General features: G+C 27.6%; 3 long non-coding RNA genes across 8 annotated transcripts; 1 reads left to right on the top strand and 2 right to left on the bottom strand.

Moving 5' to 3' along the window:
- Window positions 1–1,203: 1,203 nt before the first annotated feature.
- LOC126837567 (uncharacterized) lies at window positions 1,204–3,489 on the bottom strand. 2 transcript variants are annotated; one of them, XR_007685559.1, is made up of 4 exons: window positions 3,315–3,489; window positions 1,923–2,085; window positions 1,694–1,832; window positions 1,204–1,378 (listed from the first exon to the last, which is right to left on the bottom strand). It is a non-coding gene; the product is annotated as an uncharacterized LOC126837567 (long non-coding RNA). The 2 variants fall into 2 exon arrangements; XR_007685560.1 differs by lacking the exon at window positions 3,315–3,489 and having other exon boundaries at window positions 1,923–2,145.
- An 18-nt stretch (window positions 3,490–3,507) lies between these two features.
- On the bottom strand, window positions 3,508–13,943 carry LOC126837565 (uncharacterized). Of its 3 annotated transcripts, none has more exons than XR_007685557.1 (7): window positions 13,677–13,943; window positions 5,197–5,281; window positions 5,054–5,137; window positions 4,910–4,978; window positions 4,704–4,849; window positions 3,793–3,877; window positions 3,508–3,734 (listed from the first exon to the last, which is right to left on the bottom strand). It is a non-coding gene; the product is annotated as an uncharacterized LOC126837565 (long non-coding RNA). The 3 variants fall into 3 exon arrangements; XR_007685558.1 differs by having other exon boundaries at window positions 4,739–4,845; window positions 13,677–13,941; XR_007685556.1 differs by having other exon boundaries at window positions 4,739–4,849; window positions 13,677–13,847.
- On the top strand, window positions 11,596–22,548 carry LOC126837564 (uncharacterized). 3 transcript variants are annotated; one of them, XR_007685554.1, is made up of 4 exons: window positions 11,596–11,734; window positions 19,350–19,451; window positions 19,531–19,645; window positions 21,989–22,548. It is a non-coding gene; the product is annotated as an uncharacterized LOC126837564 (long non-coding RNA). The 3 variants fall into 3 exon arrangements; XR_007685555.1 differs by lacking the exon at window positions 21,989–22,548 and adding an exon at window positions 19,761–21,841; XR_007685553.1 differs by lacking the exon at window positions 21,989–22,548 and having other exon boundaries at window positions 19,531–21,841.
- Window positions 22,549–22,900: the final 352 nt, after the last annotated feature.

Raw genomic sequence — 22,900 nt, 5'->3', positions numbered from 1 at the left:
TATTAAAAGCTGTATTTATTTATTAACTCTTTATTATATTACACTACTATATTATACTGTATATATTTCATAGTATTGACTATTCTTACTTATTTTAATGTGTTCATAATATGAAGAGTAAAAGTATGTTTTTTATTTAATAAATGATTGTTTTTTTCGTTGTACGAGGTATAAACAAAAATTTAGAGTGACAATGAAAAAGTACAATTTTTTTTGTTTTTGTATGGCTTTTTTAACAGTCATAAGTTTAAAATTCAATAATAATATTACTAACAAACATTTAAATACTATATTATGTTATGTTTATTATGATAATAGTAAAATAAAAAAACAAGTAACAAGATAAATAATACGCTTATAAGATACGAATAAACATTTTTATTTGCTAAATCATATTGAAAAACTAAGACTAAATAAAATTAACATATCTATAATTAACTTGTAAATAATAGAGGTACAACATATTGCTGTATCTAGTGATGTATTTATAGGAAGTTACCTTGGACAGTAAAGTTTGTTTGATAATTTCCCACTAGAAGAAATCCATCTCCATTTACATATTTAAGTTAAAAAATATTTATAAGTATATTCATTCAATTTACTTTTTTACACTTAATCCAATAGTTAACATTTTTTTTTTTCTATTTTGTGTTTTATAATTTTATTTACTTTATTACTTATAAAAACTTAATCGTAAACCACTAGAAAGTTGTCAATAAATTCTGTAATAGCTAATGCCAAAACTATGCCATCATGAAAATAATTTCAAGATTTGGATTAAGACAATAACATATTTTAGAAATATTAACATTCTCAGCAGCATTTTAGATTAAATTAATATTAAATAAAGAATTCATCATTAATAATTAATAAATAATGTATAATAATTATAGATATGTTAAGTATATGTGTGTTTAAAAACTTTATGTCACTTTTAAAATGATAAAGTACTTTTAAATTATTTTATTAAATTACATTTTTAACCGAATAACTAAATATATATAGTTGTCTAATATTTGATTTGAACTTGTGAATCCATCTTATTCTTCTTACTGACTTAATGGAAAACCGTTATCTGCAATAGTGTGCCAAAGTAACTAAAAAAATAATAATAATAATAAATTGTTAGAGATGAATTCATAGAAATTAACTAAATTATTGCAAACTGATGATCTTATATATTTTACCTTAAAATAAAACACCTATAAATTTACTGAAAATTGAATACCACAACATTTGACAATGTATTGATGGAATAAGATTAGACTGATTGACTACAATAATATAATACACCAAATTTGACGTTGGTAGTAGTGTAGTTGTAGACAATAACAAATATCAATTTAAGTTGAGATAGTCCATATTAATATTGAACATACTGAAACATATAATTAAAAAAATTAAATAAGTTCCTTAGATACTTAAATAATTATATGGTTAAGCAACAAATATCAGTATACACATATATTTTTTATAATTATACAAGTATGATAATTTTTAAGTTAAACGTTAATTTTTAAGTAACGCATTTTAATTAAACATATTAAGTATGATAAACATAAGTAATCCAAAAAAACTTATTATGTAAAAACATTTTATATGTTCATGAATAATGAAAAACGATTAATTATATTTTTCTAATAAAAAAATGTACTTATACAATACACCTATATTAATACATACATTATCTTACCTATTGTTGATTCAGTAAATGATGATTGAAGATTCAATTTTTTCATAAAAAATTTTATATTTTTTCTTTGAATTCAGATACCAATATATTAAAACACAAAACTACACATTTATAAGTTTCTCAGAACAAAGACATAATACTGTAAGAATAAAAGTTTCAATTAAAATATCATCAAGCATAATTCAAATTACTCTATTTATTTTAAATAACATATTATTATTATAAGTACCTTTAATTTTGATATTTGATGTGCATACATTTTATAAGTAAGGTTATAGGTTTTATAGACTTGTCACTTGAGCAAAACTCCATCTTGGTATTCACATTGATTATGGATATTTAATATCAATGTTATTATTTAAAACACAATAAATGTTGACAAGTTCATAGATCTAGTAAGTTATGATACTATATTATTATAATATACTATGAAATTAAGACGTACAAATCGCATGAATGAACAAAATGTGTCAAATTAACCAAAACATATAATTGCTAAATGCTGGAAAAATATACACAAGGTATTGATAACAAATTAAACATACCTACTATTTTATAAAATAAATGTAAAAGTGTGTAGTGGTGGTATATTTGTCAGTCGATATAGCGGTTATCATTATTATTTACTATCGGTGAATTATTTACCTAAAGTAAATAGTGTTTGGTACGGTTATGATTTTTAAACGCTACTATAGCTATTGTCAAAGTTAATTGTCAATAAATAATAACAGAGAGCAGTCAAGTGTCACCTTAATATGTTAGCGTCTCCAAGATATTTAATTTATTTTTTACACTCCCTTTAATTTTAAAACTGTGTAGCTCGTTAACTACTCAATCGATTTACCTAGTTTTTACGCCTAAAATTAAATTTAAAAAAAATAAACACGATCATCAAAAAAAAATTGGGGGTTACCATTTAAAAATCCAAAGTTGATATGGTTTTAACGCATAAAATTTGTCCCGCCTAATAACTATAATAGTACAAAAAAAAAAAATGAAAAAAGTCTAATATCTTCTTTGTTTACTACTGTACCGATTGCACCATTTTTTTTGGCCCAGTCTATTAGATAATATTATAACTACGTATCACTAACTGCTTATATATTAGTATAAGGGTGATTTGGCAAATAGTGTCATTTTCATTATTGAAATTTTGTAAAAAAAATTGTTATTTTTTTAAGTTGTTTTTAGTTATCCTCTGCTTAATTACTCAAAGGTCAGATTCTAAAACGTTTAGTTTTTCATTCACCCGATAATTCAATAAGCCCAATTTCGAGGATATGAGGTCCAGGGGTGTGTTTATTTACTTGGAAACTTTAACTATCTTATTTCACTTTTTTCATTCTCAAAACATTCATTGTTCCAATTCAGCCATAATATTCCAAATTTCGTTTTTTTTCGAGTCAATTTTATAGTTTTGTTTTTTAGATTAGGTTGGTGGGACTCTATCAAACATCAAACAATTTTTATTTTATTATAACTGTAGACGGCTAAGTAATCGTACAATTTTAATTATTTTTCGAGAAAATTGATGTCTTCCGAAAATACATACAACCTATCACCATAAACACATATACCTAATGTCTATATTGTAATTTATATTGATATTTAATAATATTACCATCTAAAATTCGCATCGAAGAATTTTTTGAGTGGTATTCCCAATTCCAAGCATCTTTTCTTAGGGATAGGTAGCTTTCCCAGTTTTTTAATTGTTATAAGCTGCATGAAAAGCGCTCCATAAATCGGTTGATTTAACAAAGACGGCCACTAGCTCTTAGCAAGGCGTCCACTTTTAATCCAGTGTCCTACAAACAACAAACCAAATTAAAATATTGCATTGTGGAGTGCATATTTACATGTACCATAGATTAAATATACTATATGTATATTTATTATATGCATGTACACACCAAAAGTAAAACGATTATATTATAGATAGTATTATTTAATAACAGACCAACATAAGTGTGTACTTAAATAACTTCTATGAGCCCAGAAACGTTGAGTATCCAATTTATTTCGCATTATAATGTATAACCTTTAATCATTTTCTAAGTTAGTTAGTTATTAATATAATTTATAACATTAAACCATACTTTATAATGATTTTTTTGTCTGTAACCACTGTAACTTATTTTTATGTTATTCTTTAATTGTTTAGTGTTGATAGTGCGGTATAATCTAAAAAGAGACGGAATATTAGTGACAAGAACTAAAATTTAGATTACTTAAAAGCACGTTAAATGTATTCTAATATTATTGATAAACAAACATTCATAAACTTTGGATATGCTTTCTGCATATCACGTCACGAATAAAACTTTTGTCTGTAGAGGGCTTTAAATTAAAAAAATGTATTTTTAACTAGTAACTTTTTCTATGAAATATTTGTTGTAAAAGTTTTTCTAGGGTATTTTTAGAGCGTAACAGTTATAATATATTGTCTTGTAAAAAGATACTTCTAAAAAGTATTTTAACCCATTGGTACATTCTAAATAAAAGATGAATAAAAACGTATTTAAAATAAGACAGAGTTTCCTGAGGTACACTTAGGTAGTTTTTTAAGGTTTAAATGTTAACTTTTAGATATTGTACACAGTTTATTTTAAAAACCGATCAATTTTTATGATATGGTTTTTAGGTAACATTTTTTTCTGGAACCCTATTTACCTACCGCAGAAAACAGTAAAAGGGATTTTCATTCCCTTAAATTAGTAACTCTCCTAGAATAGATTTTAAATAAACCGAAGAGACCATGAAAAATACAATTTAATTAAATAGACTTTTCTTTTGGAACCAAGGCGCAACAAACAATTTTGAGTAAATTAATTTTGGAGTAGTTACTCTCCTCCTTTTTTACTCTGCCTTTTCTAATTTTTTTTTTTAATATATTTAGGACAATATATTCAAAAGTATTGGAATGTATGAACAAATATTTTATTACAAGTATATAAACAAATTATAATTTCCACTTAATCCACATCTTGTTAGGTTGATATATTATAACCTTAATCATAAAGAATATTGAATTCTTTGAAATACTTGTAATTTCTTAATTATTCCAGATTATGAATTGACAGCAAATACTCCATTTGATAACTACAATAGTTGAAATGAGCAGCTATAAGATTGGTTGCTATAAATAAATACTTCCTGGGGGAAGAAAAAAAAAGTTAAAATTTTACAATAACCAATTATTATGTATATACTCACCAAACACGACTATTCTAATTAAAAAAAGATGACTTGTAGCCACTCAGCGCATGTCACAAAAATTGGTCGCTGTAAATTATGTTCATTAAAAAAATACAAAAATTAATAATTATTTTAATCATCGTTATTTATGGCTATACTTACCACGAACGATTATTAAATTAAAAACATAAGATATGTTGCCAGTCGGTGAAAATTGTAAGAATCGGTTGCCATTATTCAAGTTTCCTAAGGTAAGGTAAAACAATTATTATTTTAAAATGATCAGTAATTTCGTTTATACTAACTATAACCACAACTGTCTTAATCCAATAATGAGAAATGTTGTATTTCAGCAGGACCCCCAGGAATTGACGGCTGTAAATGAGGTTCCTGCAAAAACAAAAAAATAATAACGTATTATTTACAGTTATAAGGTTTTTGTCATTAAACTTGTTAAAATATGATAAATTCGAACTTTTACATTATAATTTGTAAATATCATCTTTGGACGTTTAATAGCTTCGCGTATAAACAAAATATCTATCGCTGTTTTAACTAAACGTTTTAGTAATAACTTAAAATAAAAATCTATTCAAAAAATTAGTACAGTGTAAATCTGCATATTCTAAACCAATCACAGTCCAAAAAAAGCATTGTTTGAACCAAAACTGACTGTCGTCAAATTGTCTTTAAATTTTATTCGTTCTTCTGAACCGAATGGTATATAAATATAATGGTGGTTTCACCACACTTCACTAACCTCTTATAACATGATGGATAAGAATTAAAATAACCAAATATTTAAAAGTTCAGACCAAATCTGTTGTAAGCCCTGACAATGATAGCATTGCTACTAAAATACGCGTAAACTATAAAGTTAATTATTTTTTGTAGTTTAGGGTTTTTGAAATACTTAACTTTTTTTTTTAACTATAATAACCATAGTTGCTTAGCTGTTTGTTAAATAATAACATAATATTTATTATTTTCTAAGTCACATTGATGATGTGAATACAAATAAAATGTGTATCGATTTTTTAACTAAGTGCTTAGCTTATATAATATTATCATTTTTAATTAAGTCAAAACCGGGTTTGATAAACATTCCAAGAGTTTTACGGAAACAAAATACATTGTTTTTTAAAATAAAGTCCAAAAGATTTGTTAAACAATATAATACTATGTGCGTTAAACAAAGTGAGAAATAGAACACTAGGACTTCATCTATTATTATAGTATGAGATTAACTTTGACAATTGTAGGGTATACCCTATTATGATCATTAGAGTAAAGTCTTATACACCGCTGAAGAACAAATGTTGATTCTGAAAAGGATTTATTTTTAAATAATAATTTTCAGAAGATATATATCAGAAAGGTCAAATCCTTATGGGTAATAAAATTGTTATTTGAAGTATACAAAAAAATAGGATAGTTTCAAAATATAACAGATAATTTATCTGCCACATTAATTAATTTTAACAATTTTTGTTAACATGAAAATGTGTTAGCCGGTGTCAACCACAAATATCACATTTTAGTTTCGATGCAGAGCTGAGAGACTATTTTGAATTAAATTCCACATTAAATTACATTATTTTATAAGATATTAAACGTTTTTAGGAAAATGTATCAATGCGGAATACTTTGCACACACCATCTATTAATTAAACTAATTACGTATAAACTCATAACATTTTAACCCCCCTGAATGTAAAAACTTATAGTATACTCAACGTAGAATTGACCACACCATTTTTTTTAAAGATTTATCGTAATATACCGGATAAAGAGTATATAATTATCTTATATACTCAATGCCAAATAGAAATCAAGTGGTATTTCATCGTTCAATTAAATTTAATAAAATCGGTTGGTAGGCTGTAAAAAAAAAGTAGGCATAATGCGATTTAGCTTCGTCCGCAATCAAATTTAGAAATTGCTAAAAGTTTGCCTAAGTGTACACACCTTTACACCTTTCTAAAAAAAATCGCTATCCGGGAAGGGTCGCCGCGTCAGTCTGTCGCCAGAGACGGGGAATAAGAGAAGGGTGGCCTTTTTTTATCAGACGGTTTCTCTCGCCCGGCAAACAGTGTACACTGACGCTAACCATCTTAGCGACTAGTCCTCTTAAAAACCAAAATGGGTATATTATAAAATGAATTTAACACTTTCGACTTCAATTAAGGTTCATAAATACACTCGACGGAGTAAGAATGAAAATTCAATTTGCATAATATTGAAAAATTAACAACCTTTCATAAAGTATAATTTCTTTATCGTTGGATAACAACATTTGTCAAAGTAAAAGCTTATACGGCATGAGGTTATTATAGAAAAAGGCATTATGTTATGCAAAATGTGTAATTTTGCATAACATAAACATATTTTGTGGTAAAGGTTGTTTTGTTTTTTTTATTTAATGGGGTAAAAAATTGAAAGATAATTGCCGTAGAACACTATCAGGAAATAACTTGGCGAAATAAATTACATTGTACGGAGTTCGTAATGAATAATAAAATAGAAAGTCGTTATTATCAATCCCCTTGAAAATTTTACAAAGGGTCATAACTTATAAATAAAGACGGATAACGGATTCAACGTGATATAAGCGGTGCACATGAATGACGATCGATTTGCGGGATTCTCGCAAATGGATTTTAAGAATTATTGCATGTAGATAATTTTTACTAGTTAATACTGGTTCGTACTTTATAGTACTTATAATAAAATTAGATTTATCTATAAAAAAAAAAAGTATTGTTATCTATGATTAGGATGGTGGAGAGGTCATATGTCTATATAGGAATTATTATAATTAAAAGTTATAAGATAACTTTCAAATGAACGCTTCGATGCGAATCTAAGGATAGGTAGTTTGTGCAAACCAGAACAGTCCAAACTCCAAACCAAGTATAAACCAGCATAGTAAGAAAGTATAGCACGTAAGTGAGTAGTAGTAGTAATTAGTATTAGTAGTAGTGAGTAAGTAAGGTAAGTCCAGTATTTACAGACAAAAATACAAAATATTGTTAAAAGCATTGTACCTAATGACAATTATTTACTTAAAAATACATTTTAGTAAAATGGTGGATACGAATTTTAGGTCGAACAATTTTTTTTTCTACATTTTAAAGGGAAAGGGATACACTTCTTAAATTTATCAAACAGCTACGACTTCTAATCTTTAGAGTTGCTATACGAACAAATCGGATAAGTGGCTTAGAAGACCGGTAGACACAAAAAAAATAAATAAATAAAAACACATCATTGTAAATACAACTTTTCAGCTCCGCATCAAAGAAAAAAAAATCTTCAAGAGCAGTTAAGTTTAATTATTTATAAATAAAGATAAAATATTTAAATCAAGTATACTTAACTCAATTTCTAAATCAACATTACAGAAAAAAATGTTAAACATAGTTTCTTGTATAAAAATCTACTTAACAAATTGGGGCGATACTTCTAGAACTATACTTTAAGGAGTAATGTTATACTAAATCAAACCACAGTAAATACTAACAAATAAAACAACAGTGTTTTAAATACAAATTAGTAGCGTAATTCGTGTTTTAAACTTTCCTAAATTAGTTATTTAATAAAATATTTAATTGCATATTTGAGTTTTGTAACTATTCATATACAAGGTGGTCCACAATGATTAGACAAATGAAATAACTTTTGTTCTGGTGAATATTTTTGAGATTTTCACCCATTCTTTTTTAAAAATTATTTTGAATAAAATGAATTCAATTTGAAAAAAAATTGAAAATGTAATAAAACAATTTAAAAAAGTAAAACAGGTAAGCGCAATGAAACCCGTGGTGCTTATATCGCAAATGAGTATAAATTATTTTAAAAAAAAAAATCTTAAAAATATTCACTAGAACAAAAGTTTTTTCATTTGTCAAATAATTGTGGGCCACCTGTATAAATCATTATGCAATTATTATATTACCAGAACTGCAAGGCCATAAATGGAAGGCAAACCAGTAGGGTGCGTTTCTCCGCAATAAATCAATAACGCTGGGCAACAGGTGGGATGCATTGCTGCTATGCATTACCCTCCGAAAGTTACCCACATCCCTCTCCTCCTACTGCAACTCCAAAACGTCACGCAGCTTAAGGCCCCTGGATACCGACCGTTTTTTTCAGCCGAAACACATAATTTTTTGTCCAACGCACAGGGTGAACCATTGATCCGATAAGCAATCAAAAAACAGATATGAATTTACTAATTCACTTGTCATGAAGTTTACTTGAGATTGGTCAGAGCACTTTTTTCAATTTTTAGTTTTAACCCTTTCCAAATTTGATTTTAAAATTTTATAAAATGTTCAAACGTGTTTTATGCGTAGTAGGAATAAGATATCAAAAAAGTACGCTGACCGATCTCAAGTAAACTTCATGACAAATTCAAATCTGTTTTCAGATTACTTATCGGATTACTGGTTCAGCCTGTGCGATGGACAAAAAATGTACTATTATATTAACTAAAATGGCTTTTACTCATAGACAAAATTATTTAAATTAAAAATAATACCATGAAGCTCATATAAATTAACCGGTAAATTAATCAACATGGTCGAAATTTAATAAAAACATAAAAATATTAAGTAATACGCTCATAAAACGTTGTGAATTTGTATAAAAACAAATACGTTTGTAATTTAATAATAAATTAAGTTAGATTTGGTGTGATACATTATATTAATCAACATTAAATATATAATTGTTTTTTTTTTCCAATGATTATTTCTTATGGCGTAAAACTAGGTTTTGATTTTAGTAAAGCAAAAAATAAATTTGATGCAACAAAAGATTTAAAAAAAAAAAAAAAAATAATTAATTTCCTTATTAAAACGTAGAACTTATTATAGTCTTTTACTTTGTATAAAAATAACCTATCTATAGTCTTCCATAAATATTATTGTAACCTTTAATTTTTAACTTCGATGCAAAGCGAGAAGGTATTGGTTTTACTCTGATGTGGGCTTTTTTTTCGCTGTATACACTGTAACTTTTTTAATACTTGACCAATTCCTTCGAATAGCAACTCTATAAATCACAAATTTTATCTAGTTTGTACTTTGGGGGGGGGGGGGGGGGGGTAAAAGTTGAAAAAGTTTAATTCTTTACAGACGAAATTTGAAAAAACAAAAAAAAAACGTACGAGTTTTTAAGTTAGAACTTTTACTGGCTATGATTTCGAGAAAAAGAGTCGGATCGAGTTGAGATGTATAAGAAATAATTATTTGGTATGCCCACATACGTCAGTTGTATCAAATTTAAACTATACCCATTTCCCACCTCCCTAGGGGGGTACAGGTTTTTTGTTTTTCGGGGTTTTTAGCCGTAATTTTAAGACCTTTGGGTTGAAAATTTGCCAGTAGTTGGAACTCATATGTATCCATAACATATTAAACGGAAAAATAATTCGGCACTACAGTTTTTTTTTAATAGCCGGAAAACTGTGTTTTCGCAGATTGCGTATATTTTAACAAACAGACCTAAAATCTTAAAAAAAAATGTATCAAATAATTAAAACAATTTTATGTTGACCTATGTAGAATGATACTACTAAGTTTTGTACTCAAGTACCACTTTTGACTTTTATTTTACACAAATTCAATTTTTTTTCAGGTATTATGACATTTGTAAAGTGATAATCGATAAAAGTTTAATACAAAAATATTAGAGTTTTTTTTTGCAAAAATCAAAACTAAAATAATATTGTTTATTGATAATCGGTTTTTTATTTTGTAATTTTTAAGTGAACATTTATTTGAAAACGTTTATAGCGATTAGCCTGGTCGCGTTATCAACTGTTCATCGTCTCATGTACACGGTACAGGTGGGAACGAAAAACCCCTTATCGGACCGAGCCGGCCATGGTGTATGAGAGAGAGGTCGGGGGTGATGACATTTGTACGTAGTCGGTATTCGGTAATTCGACAATCAGTTATTGATTTAACATTGATCTGGAGTGTCAATCCGCTGTCGTTCCGAGTATTATTATTTTTATTGACATATAGTAAAATAACAAGACAAACAAGTATATGTGTTATTTGGTCAACTATGTTTTTGCAAAAAAAACAGTAGATGCACTCAATTTAATACTTTCTAACTTTGCTGGTTTATACTGCGCTTGGTTTGGACTGTACTGGCTTGAAAATCTAACTACCGATTTGCATCAAAGGAGTTTTTCGGAAGTGATTTTATCACTTTCAAAATTAAAAATTCCTGTAAACCTGTGACCTCCCCGTCCCCACTATGCCCCGACCCCACTGCACTGGTTTTTTAAATATGTTTTTATTATATTAAAACATTTAATGATAACAAATAGAATTTTCAGATTAAAAGCATTAAAAAAATTGTTGCAAATATAAGTACGTTACGAAAAAAATATTATTTTTTTTATCAATTTATACTCAATTGCGCTACAAGCAACACGTTTTTTATTGCACTTAACTATTTTACTTTTTTAAATAATGTTTTTATTTTTTTTTTTAGTTCAAGATAGCCATTTTACTAAGATTAGTTTGATGAAAATGTTGACTGGTCGATAACTAGATTTTGATAATTACTTTTTAAGCTACTAAACGTTAAAGGGTACGATGGGAGGTAGAGTGCGGTAGAGTAATGCGCGCAGATAAAAATAGCTCTACGCGCTTACTCTACCCCAGAGGCGGTACATATATTCAATTTTTCCGATAAAGGCGTTGTAGTCAATGTTGGAACTTTAACAAGAGTGGATAAAATTTTCTGCCATCAGTTAGCTATCCGATATCACCCGATGGTTATACCAGACAGAAAAGAATACGACATCAGTCACGACTTCAAGTAAGACTTTTATTTTAAATACCTTAAAATTAAATGGAACAAAAACCGGCAAATTTTCTATTTTTTATTTTTGTTTTTAAAATGTCATTAAAGCATTTAAGTTTTTACTTATTAATAACTTTTCATCAAAAATCAGCATTTTAGCTCGAACAGAGAAAATAGTAAGCTACATGAAACAAAATTTAAATCCGTTTAAAAAATTAATGTTGTATAACTAGAAAAACTTAATATTTTTTCTTTTTAAAACTAGATGGTATATTTAAAATGGCTACAAAATAGATTTTTGTCATTTGTTGCATATATTTTGCTATTTAATAAACAAAGTTTTCGCTCCTCTTTACTATAGTATATACCGGGTTATTCTTTCCCTATACTAGAGTTTACTCTTAAAATATTTGCAAATTTGTGATGTTTCTTTTTGAGAATTTTTTTATTTATGTTTTAGTACAACAGTAGACAACATTTATGTTTAATAATTTTAAATTGTACCCATTATGACGCGTCGATTACATCTTATTTGCCAGCGTTAAAACATACCTACACATATTGCGTTCCATCGCTGCTTGTCGATTTAAAACCAAAATACCTATAACGAAAATGAGGGGATAACAAGATTTTGGAAACAATGTCATAGCTTTTTTTTATAAACCTAATATTTAAAGATTTAAATCACCTTTTTTTTACTTTTTCAAAATAATTTTAACTTTTTTCCTATTATTTTTTTTTAATTCGATAACATATTGTCTGCAAAATGTTGTTATCTTTTGATTTTATAATAAGAGTTTTTACACTAATTGTAATATGCACCGGGTAAAATGCATTCTAGATGAAAAAAATCATTTAAATCACGATTGAGTATGATGTAATTGTCCTAAAAAAATAATTAACTACCAAAAAATTTAAATAATTATATATTATAATAAAAATCGTGAATTAGCAACCAAATTATTTTCGATTCTTCCAACTTCAACAACTCGTCAGTAAAATTTCAAATCAATATTTTAAATTCTAATTTTAATTTTCAGAGAACTTAAGTAGTATTGTAACAACCTAAAAAAAAAATTACATCTTCCATTTTTATTTTTTTATTTTTGGCCACCGTTTTTTGATTTTAGACCACTGTGCAGTGTTTCTACGCACTAGCCGTGGTTCAAATCTCGGTATATATTATCGGTATATTATAAATAAAAAAGGAATTTGTTTTTACTATGTTAAATAAATATTCTAGAAGTATATTTGGGAATTTGAGGTAAATTTGAAAAACTGGGTCCAGGAGACCCAGAGTAGCAGCGGTGTAACACTTGTATAGAGTAGTAACGCAGGGTAAACGTGAGTCCAGTCACAAAAATAGAAAAAATATTTAAAAAACCATTTGAAAAATTACATTATTATACATTTTAAACAAACACAATCATTTTTATAAAATTAAATCTGTTGATTGTGACTGCATAGTTTTTTTTTTTAAATATTTTTGTTTATTCTGATTATGTCGCTATCTTTATCTTTTATACGTGGTATTATTAAAAGATAATATTATTATACCTTATATCATAAAACTTTTATTTTAAAAAAGGGGTAGAAATGTTTTCCTTTGTTTCTAAGTTTTAGGACTGAAGGTCTGAATATTAGACTGAAGATAGATCTAGAGCATGTACGGTTTTTTTAAAAAAAAATCTGTAGTCAAAGTTTTTTTATATTAAGGAAAACCCAAAAACAGAGAAGATCATAAACTTTGACCGTTGTAAATTTCTAGGTCACTAATGTTTATGAATCAACAGTTAACAAATATTTGAAAATATTTTCATTATATTATTATTACGATATAAGTAACCATGGAAACAAATTATTATAGACAGACGTTGTCTCATCACCGTAATTGGTCCAGAAAAAACTATACAACACTAGCACATAAAAAATATAAAACGATGTGAGATTTACTTACCGTTTACTTTTAACAGGACCGCTGATAACTGATGGTTCAAAGTTTGCTCGTTGTCGACCAAATTATAAAGTAGACATAATTTCGAAATTTACGCGGCTAACAGACTGCCTAACCGGAGTGTGCGTGCGGCTCGGTTAACATTTAATAACAGACTGTCGGGTACTGCCCTGGGAGACTGCAGCTAGTAAGGGAAGGGTCGTGGTGGTGTTAAATTTCAAAAAAGGGTTCACCCGTTCTGATTCTCGTTTTCGTGTCGTCCACATCCCTTTGGTAGTCTACGCGTGGTGTTTACACAAAACATTAAACAAAAAACACTCAAAGGGCTAATATTTAACGCAACCTCAGACGATAGGACTGGATCAAAAGACTGTCAACGTTTGAAAATAATATCAACTCAACATAATTTATAACACATTCTATTACAACTAATTACACATATTTGAATTTTTTTCTACTACCGGGTACAGCTAATAAATTAGTTTCCTATAACTGTTTTAACATTTCGGAGGCTTAGTTTTTAAATTTAATATGGAAGGTGACAATTCACGAACGCCCGTTCATTAATATGAAGTACATAGTATTACCGGTATAACATGTTGTTAAATCGTGATTTAATTAATTTCATGAAGGATATTGATATTTAATCATACATAACATAATTTAATATCGTCAAACGACCCTGGTGATAACGCTTGCATGCGATAAACAGTATCGCCGGAATTACACAAAATGGATCACCACCATCATATAGAACCTTATAGACTTCCCATGAAAAAAATACTTTTGTGTTTCACGCAAGAAGCAAGAAATAAACAAATTAGTGTTTTTTTTTTGTAAAAGTCTTTTATTTAGTTGCAGTTTATGTTACATATTATATTAAATTTGTGTTACTGATCTTAATTTGACAGTACTATATACAACTTACCATAACACATATACAGAGTGTATCCATTTGATGTAAGGCAATAATTGTCTCAGAAAATATGAATGTTTTAATAATAATGTTTTTCCTATGTTTGTATGTTAGGTTAGGTTAGTTATCTTCATCCATTATACGTAATGCGTGTATGGATCACATGTTTTTAATTCCATTAATATGTAGACAAACAATGTTAGCGTTTGAATTTTATCATTTTCGTCAATCTGTTAATTTGCTATATGCTTTGCAAATATATTACATTTCCTCTTACAATTATCATATGTTTTCGGTTTGCTAAATTCATATTTATGTTCGCATTGTTTTGTATGTGAGAACCCAATAACTAGACATAATGAAACGTTTTGTAATAATGATAGACAAGTGGACCTTATCTACATATTCAAGCACAGTGACGGTGACAAGTGTTATCGACGGGGGTCAATATTTTTATTTAATGGAAAACTATTGTACTACTGTTGTAGAAACCAAACGAATATTGAAATATTGATCTTAAATTCAAATCTTTGTAATGTCATAGTAAACGAACAGATTGATGAAAATTCAAAATTCAAACCTACATATTTTTGGAACTAAAAGCACATGTTCTCATTTGAAAAAAATGAAGTCCATACTTCTTTTATTATAAGCGATAAATGCAAAACTTTTTTTCGTATTGAAAAATATAGTAAAATACTTACCTCAAAGTTTAGGGGAAAAACATTTTCCTAGAAAATGAGTCTTACGTCGTTCTGTATTACATATTGTGGTAGGCGATTTTATTTCGTTTAAACTTTTTCATACTTCAATCAATATAGCGTAATTGCTTATTTCCCCTACTGTGCTAACATTTTACTACGATGACAGTTTATTTCAATTTCAATTGTCAACAATGGAAAAGCTATTACTGAATATCAGTGGAAATGACATATTTTCTTCTTATAAAAGTATTTCATTTTCGTATTACCTACTGTATGACTATTAGCTCTACACGGTGACTTAAAATTGTTGATACAACTTGGTTTTATCCCTATCGACCACAGCTATACTGTCAATGTATATAAATGTACTTTGAGAAGTGATTTCCGCTTGTGCACTCCAGGCGGTTTCTATATTCGGCGTTTGACAGCCATCTACGCGAATAAGAATTTTCTTTCAGTGTGAACCCGGAATGGCTATTTCAGGAGAGACCGAACTCGGATGTTAGAATACTAATATACCGTTTTTGTGGGAACTTCCTTTTTTGTACTATTATTAGGGCCTATAAGTTAAGACCGCTACGTGTTTAAAATATGTAATTGTATATATATATAGATATATTCATAACAAATAAATAACTACAAGGTTACAAGGTTACTACTCCCTTTTGAAAATTATAAAAACAATTTTAAATGTTCCAAATTTAACTTTAAACTGCTGTAAGTTCTTGGAAAGTTGTCAGGTTAAGTATATTAACTAAAAAGTTACAATTTTACTACTTTTATATAAGCAAACCAACTATGACCGAGCTGTACTCCAAAATATTGTTCGATTTTTTTTTTATGCCGAATGTGTTTTACAATTTAATAAAAAAACATTTCAATGAACTTCCAGTAGTACAGCTCAATAAATACCTTAGATAAAAAAATACAAACAGTTAAAGCCAGTTAAGAACGTTTACTCTGCGCTACGGAAGTTGTTTTAAATTTATAATTCACCATTAAATCACGTTTTTTCAACTTTTATTGAATTTTTCAAACGATATTTCTAATAGCATTTAGTATTTAGTAAACTATAGTTAGCTTTTATATGCTTATTTTGGTTTCCTCTACATGCAATTTAAAAAAAATCGTAAGTGCTTTTGGATAAATTTTTTACGATTTCACCTTTTCTTAATTTTTTTAATTAAACTTTTTTATAGTATTTATTAAAGTTATGATACAAAAAAAGATCAACATTACCTAAGGTATTCGTGGTTTCAATAATAACTAAATATATTTCTCTTAAACATTGTTTAAAGTCTAACTCTGCACCTTCTATTAATTATTAGAGCTGTTCATCAGTAGTTCTGTTTGTACAACTCTCTTAAATCGCAATATCCAAATCAAATGCATTAGATTGGTAATTAGTTTTCACTGTTAATATTATATTATAGCAAAGCTTACATCTTTCTTTTATGTGCTAAATATTTTATATAGTTGGTTAATTTGTTATGGTTTTTCGTTTTGCATACCACATGGAATCGACAGTGATGTAACACAAATTCATAGTAAATATTCTAATTTTAAACAAAGCTGTTTTGGATTTTTAAAATGAAATTTAATAATAAAAGTTATTGTATTTGTATTTATTTTTAATTAGGTATGAAATATTTATGGTCTATAATACAAAAAAAAAATTGTATAGAAAATAAAAAATTGGTATATATTTTTATAAAAGTATGAAACACTCGTCACTCGCACTGTTTTATTTTTTATAAATATATTATTTTTTATTTGATCTGACAATTTGTCGTTATTTATCCCCTTTAATACTTTTTTCCCCGTAACAAGCTTGAATCTCATTACCAATTCCGCCCTAATGTTTACATGGTAAATGCATTTTTTTACTGCTCTTTGATTATTAGGCAAAGGCGTATAATTGAACTTATACTAATTCAATATTTGATACACCCATATACAATTAAGACGCGACTGCAATCGACCGTAATGTGTATGCCTCGTTTGTGATACCCAATAAAAGCGTATAATGCTTTAATTGTATAAACGCCGTAGACCTCTAACACCTGAATAAACTTTTTAAAAAATGTCTACAGACAAACAGTCAACAGAGCAATAATTGAACGACTGACGAATCTGAAAATGCATTAAAAGATGTACAAATAATAGGATTTCGGATTCGGAGTTAAAAGGACGTTTTACAGCCTAATTATTAAAAAGTTTGATGTACCCGTAGGTAATTTTTTGTCCAGACTAAATTTATTTGTACAATCAGTTATTTTATCAGACCATCAACAACGTTCGTTAATAACTACATTAATTGTACCAAAATATATCCACGCAGATTGCGTTTTACTGTTTTTTTTTCTAAAAATCAAATGTGATAGTATCTCTTTAATATCATTTGTTTTCGGTTACATATTAGATATTTTCCCACAACGCCGACAATAGAACGATTAAACGCATTCTGCGTAGTTAAGTTTTTACGCTATAAAATTGAATGCATAATATTATCTAATGTAATCTTGTATAAACAACCAATATTAAATCATTTATATGTTGAACATAATTAAGAAAAATTTGCAAATATCAATTGAAAATCGTTATTATTAGCTATAAGTTAATTATCTATAAAGGCTTAAAATATAGTTTATTATAATACAATTAAAGTATATATTTATTTATTATGTATAAAGGTAAATACTATCTTGTGCAAATTCAATGAATAAAATTAAGCGCATGTACATATAGGTTTATACTTATTTTTAACTTTATTTTTAGATACATTAAAAAACGTTTTGACAGTTTATTAGCGGAGATTAGGGGAGGGAGCCTTGGGATTCTAAAATATTTGAAGCTTAAAATTAGTGCTACATTTATTTATTTTTCAACAAATTTCTCACTAAGAAATAAATGTAGGTATTTTGAAAAGCACTATTTTTAAGTTTGTAGTTTTCCAAAAAAGTATCATAGTTCGATTAAGACACTTCCAGCTTTCTGAACACGTTAATTAAATATAAGGTAGTTCAATATATTACTATTATTTTATTATTCATAGTATTATTCGTATAGTGTATATTGTACACGTATTCAATAAAATATCATTACACAAACAGTTTTAACTTAATCATATTTGACTAAAAATGTATAGATGAGGAGAATTTCCACAAAAACTAATTACCACCTCTCAGATAAGGGCGTCCGCAGGGGGGGGGGGCAAGTAGGGGCAGTTTAAATTAAAAAATTACATTTTTTTTTTACTGAAAGCCTGATATAATAATAATAACAAGTACCAAACAAAATATAATAATAATCATAGATAAATAATAACGTCGTACAGATATAATATACGTCCGTCTACCTGCGTTAATTCGTTTATAGTATACAGGATGATATTCCAATGGAATGAAACGCATATATATTTTAAATTAACGTTAAACGTTGTGTGTTAGTGTTAATAAAAACAGCACATCGCTGTCCGTCTACCTGCGTTAATTCGTTTATAGTATACGGGGTGACCCACAAAGATTTGACAAATGAAATAACTTTTGTTCTAGTGAATATTTTTGAGATTTTTTATTTTTAATAATTTATACTCATTTGCGCTATAAGCACCGTGGTTTTTATTGCACTTACCTGTTTTACTTTTTTTAATAGTTTTTTAAAAAATTTTATTACATATTTTTATTTTTTTTCAAGATAGCCATTTTGTTCAAAATAATTTTGAAAAAAGAATTGGTAAAAAAAATTTGTATTTTTATTCATCCGTTCAAAAGTTATATTCATTTGAAAGTGAGAATGACTGATGACGGGAGGTGGATAATAAAAGATAAGAATTTTGAGTAATATTACAGCAGGTATAATTTAGACTACAGCTGAATTATCAAAACAAATTAACAAATCATTATTAAATCATATTAACAAATTTTGACATTGGCCCTTCTTGCACCAAGCCACAGAGTTGTTAAACATAAAATTAATTTTAATTATTATATTTATTATTATTATTTAGTTATTTATAATGTTTTCCTAATGAATATTATTTTGTTTAACCTACAGAATTGGGGCATACTGTATTGCATTTTTTTATTTCACTACGATTATCCCGGTTAATTTGTCACCTGGATGCAATAGTTCAGAAGAGTGGAAAACGCTATAAAAGTAATTTTCAATTATAATTATTTTTACAAATCAACGCATACAAATATTATTAATCATAAATATTATGTTTTTTATTTAGGTATTATTAAGATCAATGAAATTACAGCAGATGAACTAAACTAGATATCAATTGAAAACTAGAAGTTACAAAATTAAACAACTTGGCAATATCAAATATGGTTTACGAAAACGATGTACGTAACAAGTATTTACAACAAATCTTTACAAAATTATTCGTTAGACATAAAGACACTTTTCTTTGGAAAATATATAACTATTTTTGCTAAACTTAACGGTTATAAATTTCAGAATAATGAACATTTTATTTATAAGAAGCATCATTTTTTTTGTAAAAAAAAAACTTAATTTTTTTTTAAATCGAAACACCTATTTTTTATTTGATTAATACGTAGAAAATAATAATCGTGTTTAGTCGCCAGTTTTACTCTAAGAATCGATGTCTTACTCAATTTTGACAAAACTGGAGATTACACGTTCAGAATGGAAACATCTCATTAATAAGGAACGGGGCTTTTAAAAATCACAGCAAAGTACGAAAAACGAAGAAAACGGTCAACGCAACGGATTTACGTCGGTCACGGAAACGGCGTTTCGGAATTTTAATCACTTTAGCCCACTGATTTATTAGAAAAGAAACGATTGTAATGATATTATATTATTCAAATGTACAATTCTTGATTCGTTATGTTCCATAGTCCCAATGCTCAAATGACTCCTATTATGAACATTAATTTTGATATATAAATGTTTTTTTTAAAAATTTTAGACGTACTCGTGTGTAGTATGACTTACCAGGTTAGCAGACAGTGAAAATTAATTTTGCAAATCTATGGCCACTCGAATATTGTTATCAGAATTAGGATTATACCGTCGTTTTTCTTATATACCAGCCGGTATGTTTTGACCAGAAACCGGGTGTGTATACAGATTGAATGAAAAAATCAATTGAAACCGAACTCTAGAAAATATAATTATTATAGTTGTAATAACAATAAGATAAGTCAATGTTAGTGTAAATGTAAATTTTCCAGTCTAACTAGTTACATTAGTGTTTGAGATATTCTTCTAGCCCTTTAACATAAACAATTTTTTTTCGACGATTCGTAGTAAATTACAATTACAAGTATAAATTTAAGCTCTACCCACAACTGTTTGTAAAATTTTAAAAATGATACACTATTTTGTACTTCATATTTAAATGAATTCAACTTATAACTATTACATACGCTTTTTTAAATAGTAACAGAGACCTTTTTTCTATTTTTTATTTTATACTTAATAAATATTTAATTAATCGTTATTCATGGTGAAAAATTTAAACCACTCAGCCTTTTTCCCACTCATAAGCGCCACACAAGAAAACAATTAAATTCACACAGGGACTCTTGGGAAATCTCGTTGTTCTGATGGCTTCTAACAATAAATGTTGAACGGTTTATGGTAACAGATAATAAAATACTTGATTAGACTTACCTTGGCAATTAATAGACTAATTCCATTGGTTTCAACTGGTACCATATTTGGGTGACCAAATTGACCATTTAAGGTGACCGTAATATATGGTAGCCAACATAAAGCATAGACAATTAAAAATGTGTAATTATTCCGTCTTATATTTCGGAAAAATTACACATTTTTCTAGAGTTCCGTTTCAATTGATTTTTTTATTCAATCTGTATACACACCCGGTTTCTGGTCAAAACATACCGGCTGGTATATAAGAAAAACGACGGTATAATCCTAACTCTGATAACAATATTCGAGTGGCCATAGATTTGCAAAATTAATTTTCACTGTCTGCTAACCTGGTAAGTCATACTACACACGAGTACGTCTAAAATTTTTAAAAAAAACATTTATATATCAAAATTAATGTTCATAATAGGAGTCATTTGAGCATTGGGACTATGGAACATAACGAATCAAGAATTGTACATTTGAATAATATAATATCATTACAATCGTTTCTTTTCTAATAAATCAGTCGGCTAAAGTGATTAAAATTCCGAAACGTCGTTTCCGTGACCGACGTAAATCCGTTGCGTTGACCGTTTTCTTCGTTTTTCGTACTTTGCTGTGATTTTTAAAAGCCCCGTTCCTTATTAATGAGATGTTTCCATTCTGAACGTGTAATCTCCAGTTTTGACAAAATTGAGTAAGACATCGATTCTTAGAGTAAAACTGGCGACAAATCGATTGAGATAATTGGTTTTTGCCTAAACGTACTATTTCGTAGCTTAAAACATTACTTTTTTTTCAAAACGTTATAATATAATAATAAAATGCTTCGCTCTAAAAGAGCAAAAGCAATAATTATATGTTTATTCCATTCCAGTTTATATAAATTAACTCAAAGTATGTATTTTTATTTACCTATTTGTTTTTATATTTTTTAGTTTTAACTGTAAATATATTTAATATAAAGCTATTAATTACACAAAGCATATTATAATATAAAGTGCAAGTTAGCCATCAGCAAGATATTAAAATGTACATTTTTTTGTATCATATTACAGATTATGAGTTATGATTTTATAATATAATTTTCTCTATCGCGGAAAATCCTGAGTCCAATTATTATAGGTAGCTTTATAATTTAATTTAACTGTAAATATTTAATTTAATTTAATTTTAAACATGTTTAACCCCAAAGCACATGCATCCTTAACTTAAGAATACATTGTATATGGTTATGGTTTTTGGCAACTTTTTTCCATGGCCATTAGGATAAATTAATTGCATTTTTTGTATTATAATATGAAACTAATAAAACTATTTTTTCTTAAAAAAAAACTTGTTAAATGCACCATCACATTATTTGTGCCACACTAATAATAAAACGTAGAAATAAGCCAACTTTGAAATGTAATTTTTTTTTTTTAATATATACCATACAACACCTATTTACTAACAAGTAATTACCTAATAATTGTTCGGCTCTTTTTTTATATTTTTTGTGTGTGTCACTCCGCCTATTTTATATCCGAATTAACACGGACCCAGGTAACAAGTGTAAAACCTTTATATACATACTGCTTTTTATTCATGTTAATATTTTAATCGATAACTTAGTTCTTACTCGTCGTTAAATTTGTATAATAAATAGCATTGTACGTTGCAATTTGAGAGTTTAGTTACTTGATTTTAAGGTACGACAACCCTTTTGATTTTCAGGTGATTATAAAAATACATAAATAGTCTCTAGGAATTATAGGGTTGATACAGAGTAACTTCCTACCACGTCTGGATTCCTTAATTAAGCCTTAAAGGCGGACAGTCGTGTGTGATTCATTCACTGCACTGCACCGTAACAGTACACTACTGATATTTGATATTTTAGCTGACTGATTTCTAGATATTCTTTATGTTTTAAATCATTGCTTACTAAATCCGTAAAGTAAACAACGCCAAACACTTAATTCTGAACC

The sequence above is a fragment of the Adelges cooleyi genome, unplaced genomic scaffold (genome assembly GCF_023614345.1).
Source record: "Adelges cooleyi isolate 19-005CV unplaced genomic scaffold, UGA_ACOO_1.1 ACOO_flye_CR_arks_rails_tigmint_CR_PRNA_251, whole genome shotgun sequence".
NCBI classification, from domain to species: domain Eukaryota; kingdom Metazoa; phylum Arthropoda; class Insecta; order Hemiptera; family Adelgidae; genus Adelges; species Adelges cooleyi.
Note: the sequence above shows the minus strand (reverse complement) of the source record. Positions and strands in the feature narration are given on the sequence as shown.